Raw genomic sequence first — 8,620 nt, forward strand, 5'->3', positions numbered from 1 at the left:
CTGAATGATGTTCATGCAATTGTCCCTGACGGTCTATTATAAAAGATACCTTGGGTCTGAAGTACTGACCTTCATTTTAATTACAGGCAATTCAATTATTTTTACCTTTACTTTTTTAATAATGCAAAACAACAACCATGTGAATGTTAGGGCACCGAATTCTGTTGTTTTGATTGGCTCATGTTTTTTTATTTGCAATGCCATTGGCTTTTGTCAGTAAAAGCTACATTCAATATGCACTTTCATCATGCTCTCTTAATGGAGAATAGATAGATGTGACTGTAATGTCGTATTTTTTTAATTGAATGCAGCAGAGAAAACAGGGAGTGTTGCTTATTCGCTATCGGCAGTTTCAGAATATGTAATTGCTGTCTTTCTGGCAGGTTTCGTTGATGAGGTTCACCGCAGTAGCATACGGGCCATTCTGCTGAATCGATGCCATTTGCATGTTGTAACTTCATGTAACTTCATTCTTTATCTTTTTTTAGCATTTCATCTAATAACACACGTTTAACTATTCAAAATGTGTTAAGGTCAATCTCAGGCAATTGTATTTATTATTTTACAAGATTTCTTAATGGACGATGATTGCATTTTTCTATGTACATTCAATGTACTTTTTTATTTTTATTTTAAGTATATTTTTGCTATTATTTGTGCTTTATATAATTCTTAATGCCATCTGCATAGATGTCGTGCGCCATGTCATAAGAATTTCACTGTTCAGAATGACGCTGTGTTATTCAATGCATCTGACAAAAAAAAATACTGAAACTGATGCTCCAGATACTCAACTACTCTAAAGAAAGACAGGTTTATTCCATCTTTAATTATCACAACTGTTTTCATCAGTGCTAACATAAAAGGGTTTTCTAATGATCCCTTAGCCTTTTAAAATGATAAACTTGGATTAGCAGACAACATGACATTGGTACACAGGTCTGATGGTGGCTGATAATTGGCCTCTGTATGCCAATAGTCATCTGCCATTTGCAAATACAATAGTAATTTACAACATTTACAATGTCTACACTGTATTTCTGATCTATTTTATTTTAATGGACAAAAAAATACATTTCTAATTGACCCCAAACGTTTGAACAGTAGTGTATATACCAGACACATTTAAACTAGCTATTTCATTCAAACTTCTCATTCCTGTTACTTTTATTCAGTCCTGTTACCCTTCATATAAGTAACAGAACTGAAAGTAACCAGACTGTTACTTCCTGTTGCTCATGTGACATGTGGAATGTCCAACATTTTTATAATGGGGAATGTGTCAGGGTCACAGGACTGAATGAAAACCTGGGGACATGACAGTTTTTATTATTTTAGCTAACATATTATGAATTTTGAAGGATTCTAATCATTATATTTCATGGTGAAGTGTAGTATTAGAGAGTGGGGATGGGCTAAAATCAATTCTTTCTTTTTATTAAGGTTTACATCATTTATCTTGCAATTAAATTGTAATTAGGGCAGGACACTTTGCTTGATAATATAATGTAATAAACAGATACTTTTCATGTGTAGCTATACATGTAATGCCCTGAGGACAGAAAAGACACCAATTAGGTGGAATGGCCCATATACGTACTGTCCATTGTCTTGAAACGAATGTGAGTAGTCGTGTGGTTGAATTTTTTCCACCACTATTTGACTGACTGCTTTGTCATATGTTTCTTTCAAACGACAAAACCGTATTTTCTTCTAACATGGTTCCTGCTATCGATATTTGTTACCATTGTGTACGTGTGCTGTTTCTGTGTGCCTCAGCTGAGGTGGCTCACCGTTTGACTCTGTCATCAAAGAATTGCTTCTCCTACCTACTTTAGGTCTGCAATAGAAAGGTCTCAAGTCATGCTCTTATACACAGGCATCCGAGTTCTCTATCTATATATATGACGTCAAATATTTTTCCGCTACTGAGGGCATAGCTCCAATAGTCACATTTTACCACTGAATTTTATGAAACAAAGCACTTTACAGGCATGCTAGGACATGTTGCTGTTACTACATGCAGTATCATTATGGAAAATATGGCAGTAGAAGTGTCTGGTTTACTCATGAATGCCTAGTTTAGATATGTTAATCACACTGGCAGTATTGTGCAACATAAATATTGGTATCAAAATAAATAATTCCCCAAATGTTCTCTGATATTTTAAAATAAGGTATTATTTTATTATATTGTCTTTTTATCAGTTCTCTTTATGATAAAAAAAAATAAAACAAAGATGGATTTTTACTCTGTTCAAGCGCTGTAGATTTTGAACCGTGTTTGCATAATGGCACTAGGTAGCTAGCTAACCTCCTGTCCTGATGCTGTAAGGTGCCAAGATCGTAGGTAAACTTTGCTTTCAAACTTTCTGTTATTTTGTATGTGTTCATACTAGCTAAATTATGATATGAATACTATGATCAACAGCAGAATGAATTCTGAAGTGTACAGATACAGATTATACTGCCATTGGCCATTGCAACAAGTTTTTTCAGGACCAAACAATAGAAAGTTCTTGATTGGCAATGTAAATCTAATTTAACCTGCCTTTCTTTTGCTGAAGATGAGATAAGACAAAAATACCTTAAAACGAAATGATCATCAGACATGCCACCAAGAAGCCCTTTAAACTGCTCCAGAGGCACCAGATCATCATTTGATTTGAAAGAGTTCAGCATTTTATTCCAATTATAGGTTGCAAAAAAACTAAAAGCAATTATACCAATGTCTCTGGAAAGCGTGGGGGCCAACAGTACATGTCTTTTCCGATCCAAAGTGTATTAGGTATATCAATCAAATGTATTAGGTATAATATGTATTGCGTTTGCAGAAGATCCCACAGTGTTTCTTTAAAATAAACTGTTTTGATTAACTTGCTTTTTGTCTTTTTATCACCACAATAGTTTGTTAGAGGAAATAGGATATTTTTTCACTGGAGGATTGCCTATATCAGTATACAGTCCCTGACAAAAGTCTTGTCGTTTATCTATTTTGTAGAAACACCTGCTATTTACCTGACTTTTAATTAATCAATTGGTGTTAGAAATAGCTCATATGAAAAGCTAAAACCCTCCCAAATGATGTTTAATGCACTGAAATAAATTAGTTTCACTGAAAAAAGATTTATCATTTAATCAAGACAGAAAGGTCAAATTTTGGCAAGACAAAAGTTTTGTCGCCTATACAGAAATTGAACCAATTTACTGCAAATACAAAAATATGTCAACAAATTAAGTAGTGGTGCTGTGAGATCCAAATGTAATATCGTGTATGACTTCCATGAGCTTGAAGGACTGCATCCATGCGGTTTGGCAAGGATTCATACAATTTATTGATGAAGTCATCAGGAATAGCAAAGAAAGCAGTCTTGCATGCCTCCCAGAATTCATCAATATTCTTTGGTTTCGTCTTCTATGCTTCCTCTTTCATCCTACCCCACATATGCTCAATGATGTTCATGTCTGGTGACTGGGCTGGCCAATCCTGGAGCATCTTCATCTTCTTCGCCTTGAGGAACATCCTGCTGCAGAATTTGGCCTCTTTTATGGTTGGGAATATAAGAAGTAGCTAAGATTTCTTGGTATTTTAGACTATTGATGTTGCCTTCCACCCTGCAGATCTCTCGCACACCCCCATACTGGATGTAACCCCAGACCATGATTTTTCCGCCACCAAACTTCACTATTTTCTGGGTGAATCTCGGATCCATGCGGGCTCCAGTAGGTCTCCTGCAATATTTGCGGCGACTGTGGTGTAATTCAACAGAAGATTAATCTGAAAAATCCACCTTCTTCCACTTTTCCAGCATCCATCCTTTTAGCAGGCTGTGGGCCTTGGCAAATGCCACACGGTTTTTCAATTGTCTTTTGTTTAGTGCTGGCTTCTGGGCACTGATTCGACCATGGAGGCCATTTCGAGACAGAATCCAACTAACTGTTCTGGTTGACACAGGGACTTCAGTTGACCAGGTCTCGTGGAGCTCTGCTGCAGTGGAAAAAGGGCTGGCCTTGGATCCAACAAACGGTCCTCTCGAGCAGTTGTCTTGCGGGGTCTGCCTGACCTGGGCTTGTCAAAAACGTCTCCAGAGTCTTCAAATGTTTTTTTTATCCTCTGTACTTGACGCTGAGACACATTGAAGGTGTCTGCCACATCAGCAGTGGATCTGATCTTCAGCCTCTTGCTAATCAAAACTTTAGTCTCTGGGTGAATCTTAAGCATGTTTGCAGAGGTCTAGTTCCAGTTGATGTGAAGGTCTAGTGTACTGGGGTTGTTTTTATACACACCTGAGACCTAATTGATCCATTATTAGTCACAGGTGAAGCTCATATGACAAGGCGACAACACTTACGTCTTTGCAAAAATTGACTCAATGGGCTTTACCAAGCTGTGAATATTAGAATACTTTTTGACAGTTTCGTTTTGCACTGAAACATTATTACAAAAGCTGTTGGGATTAAAATGAGCCATTTCTTGTAAAAACATCTTGATTAGAAATATATTTCAGCAGCACTTCAGGTCAATTTGTACACAAGCGACAAGACTTTTGTCAGGGACTGTATATGGTATCTACAGAACAGAGATATATTAGATTATTATACAATTTCAATTACAACATACACTGTAAAAAAAAGCCCATTTACCAGTTGTTTAGTCATTGTGATTGTGTGAGTTCAGAGTGTGTGAGTTCAGTCTTGTGACTGTGAATTAAGTAGAGTTTACAATAGCCATACGTCAGAATTATGTTTGTATGGAACTATTATGTTTAGTATTAACATAAATCGGTGCAAATCCTTTCGTTATCAACATGTCCCCAGTGATCTTGGTCCCTAATGACTCGCTCTTACATTACTCTTTAACGTTTTGCTATTATGTTGGTCCTCAATGTAATTGATTACAAAGGAAAAATGCACTACAGATATGTAGATACTGAATATAATCACATTTTCCAAAATAGTTACATATGGGCATAGTTCCTGCGTTGCTTTAATAGAACAGGTATTTGACCTAGTGTGTTTACTCAACACACTGCTCGAAGCAAGCAGATTTTGAAATTGTACGTTTTCTGTAATACCTTACCAATCATTGTCTCCAGCATTACTCATTACAGGTAGAATCATGTGCTGTAAATTTTGCTACCTAAATATAATCGGTCAGTAAGAGGTGATTTGAAATTTGAATGGTTCAGTAACAATATCAGTAACAGATTATTTGAAATTCGAATGGTTCAATAACATAATCAGTAACAGGTAATTTGAAATTAAAATGGGTCAGTAACCTAATCAGTAAGAGGTGATTTGAAATTTGAATGGTTCGGTAACATAATCAGTAACAGGTGATTTGATATTCAAATGGTTCAGTAATATAACTCCTTCTGAAAATCCTTGTATTAGGATGCAGAGCCTTCTCCCTCAGTCCAAAATATTTCCCAGTAATTTTTTTATGCAAGTCAGAGAAGTTTTGTGAAACTTAAGGTGTTATTATTATGTACAGTATGTACTGATATACTGTGTGTGCACATTACATCCTGGGCCACTTTGAGAGAAAAAAATATGTATCTCCTTGGAATACAGGCGGTGGACATCAAGAACCCTCTTTGTGTTTACATGCCAAGTAACGACATGTATTCAACAATTCAAAGAGAGGAGAGGGTGGGACGAGATTCAATAAAGGCCAAATGAAATACTATATGTAATATGTTCTGTATAGTCACTGTCTCAAAAAAAAAATAGCAGTCACTTTATGATGGCTGCAGTACAGAAATCCATGGAATCCAACAATAATGTCTCAGTGGCTTGCATAATGTCAGTCTGTAGGTCGTAACTACAATTTTCTTATGAAACAAAGTCCAATTCCCCCTGCAGCTGGTTGCCTTGAAATGTTAAATGAAAAACTATTCTTGACAGTGTCACACCCTATGTCGTCGACAGAAGCTGTGGCTATGTCATCATAGTTGAAAACACCCTCCTTGCTCTGTAATTTTGTGGCCATGTGGCTTTACTATCTTAAGCACAGAACTATTTACATCCAGTCTTTGGAAAGAGCAGGGTCAAAAATAATCTCACTATGAAAAACGATCCTGATAAACATATTTTAGCCTGTAGACAGAAATAAAAAAGTGGAGGAGGTATCCTTGAAAATGTGGTCATTATACCCACCATGTCAGAAACATGTCCGAAATGTCCATGATTAATCAGCGTACACGTCAATGATAAGGCAGTGGTAAAAATATTCTACGTCCAACAATACTTTATGGCCCCATTGACAAGCAAGATATTGGCAAAATCTGATATCATTATCACCTATGCAATAAAAACAATATAATGATCTAATTTTATAGGACAAAATGTATTATTTGTATTCATTACATTTACACCTGTCAGCCATAACGTAATGACCATTGACAGTGAAAGTGAATAACACTGATAATCTCGTTATCATGGCACCTGTCAATGGGTGGGAAATATTAGGCAGCATGTGAACATTCTGGCCTCAAAGTTGATGTGTTAGAAGCTGGAAAAATGGTAAAGCATATGGATTTGAGCGACTTTGACAAGGGCCAAATTGTGATGGCTAGACGACTGGGTCAGAACATCTCCAAAACTGTAGCCCTTGTGGGTTGTTCCTGGTCTGCAGTGATCAGTAGCTATCAGAAGTGGTCCAAGGAAGGAAAACCGGTGAATTGGCGACCGGGTCATGGGCAGCCAAGGCTCATTGATGCACGTGGGGAGTGAAGGCTGGCCCGTGTGGTCCGATCGAACAGATAAGCTACTGTAGTTCTAATTGCTGAAAAGGTTAATGCTGGTACTGATAGAAAGGTGTCAGAACACAGTGCATGGTAGTTTGATGCGTATGGGGCTGCGTAGCCACAGACCAGTCAAGGTGCCCATGCTGACCCCTGCTCACTGCCAAAAGCACCTACAATGGGCTCATGAGCATCAGAACTGGACCACGAAGCAATGAAAGAAGGTGGCCTGGTCTGATGAATCATGTTTTCTTTAACGTCACATGGATGGCCTGGTGCGTGTGCGTCTCTTACCTGGAGAACATATGGCACCAGGATGCACTATGGGAAGAAGGCATGCCGGCGGAGGCAGTGTGATTTTTTGGGCAATGTTCTGCTGGGAAACGTTGGGTCCTGCCATTCATATGAATGTTACTTTGACACGTACCATCTACCTGAGCATTGTTGCAGACCATGTGCACCCTTTCATGGCAACGGTATTCCCTGATGGCATTGGCCTCTTTCAGCAGGATAATTTGTTTGAGGTACTCAACAACAAGTTCAAGGTGTTGCCCTAGCCTCCAAATTCCCCAGATCTCAATCCAATCGAGCATCTTTGGGATGTGCTGGACAAACCGGTCTGATCCATGGAAGCCCCACCTCACAACTTACAGGGCTTAAAGGATCTGCTGCTAACATCTGAGTGCCAGATACCACAGCACACCTTCAGCAGTCTTGTGGAGTCTATGCCTCGATGGGTCAGGGCAGTTTTGGTGGCAAAAGGGGCAACTACACAATATTAAGCAAGTGGTCATAATGTTATGGCTGATTGGTGTATATATATTTATTATAGAGCACAACATTAAATAACAGTCAGAACCTGACAACAGAGGTGCCTCTAGGCATCTCTGCGGTACTGCTTTCTGTTTTCCCCATTTAGAGACAGCTGCGTCTCATTGTCTTTATTTGGGGACCCTATTTAAGTTGCCCTGTTTTTCCTTTGTTTGTTGGTCATTGTTTCTTGTTAGCTTTGTGTTCGTGCTTTAGCCTTCAGTTTGCGGTGTGCCTCTTCTTTTGTTATTTTTCTTGGAGAGAAATAATAAAAGGATGAAACCCTCTCGCTCTGCTCAACGTGTCCTGGCTCACCTGCACCGTGACAGAGTCCAGAAACTGGTTGGAGTTCATTTCTCCTCAGGGGTGAAAGTAAAGCGGTATAGTGTCCCTGCATAATACCTACATAATGTGAGTCCATCAGATCACTAATGTTACCCAGGCCAGAGAAGTGGAGAGAGGGAGACATTGGCATATAGACATTAATTCAGGTTACAAGTTTGGTAGTCCTAATAACTGTTGACGAATGTCATTATACTAGTAATGTTTGTATCTAATGTAAAAAAATTTTTCATGTGTGTAGTTCACTGTTTGGAGACTTGGATTATTTTAGCGAGTACAGACGTTTTAACTGTCAGTTGATAATGCCATGACAGGATGTGTTTATCCCACACTACAAGTCAATACATGATAAAGGTTATATGACAAGTAGACATAGGGCCACAAATATCATAGGCAATGCATTAATTGGGATAATAAATCTGTAACTGTATGAATATACCAATACATATTTTTGATGTTGGCGCAACAAGGTCGGGTCCTGTTAGAAATGTAATCGACTTTCACCCGTTTCTGGAGTGTTGATAAGGGACTTAACTTGATATCTGATTTTGCTGTAACTGCTCATTTATTCACAAATGTCTAATACATTTTTTCATATATTTTTTAGAACGATCTGAATGAAATTGTGATGCAGTATTCTGTGGACAGAATGTATTTGTTTTTTGTCTAGTTTGCGTAGCCTAACACTGTCTCCTACAGATTCATCTATTTTCAGGCTTGAC

This window comes from Esox lucius, chromosome 20 (assembly GCF_011004845.1).
Source record: "Esox lucius isolate fEsoLuc1 chromosome 20, fEsoLuc1.pri, whole genome shotgun sequence".
NCBI lineage: Eukaryota > Metazoa > Chordata > Actinopteri > Esociformes > Esocidae > Esox > Esox lucius.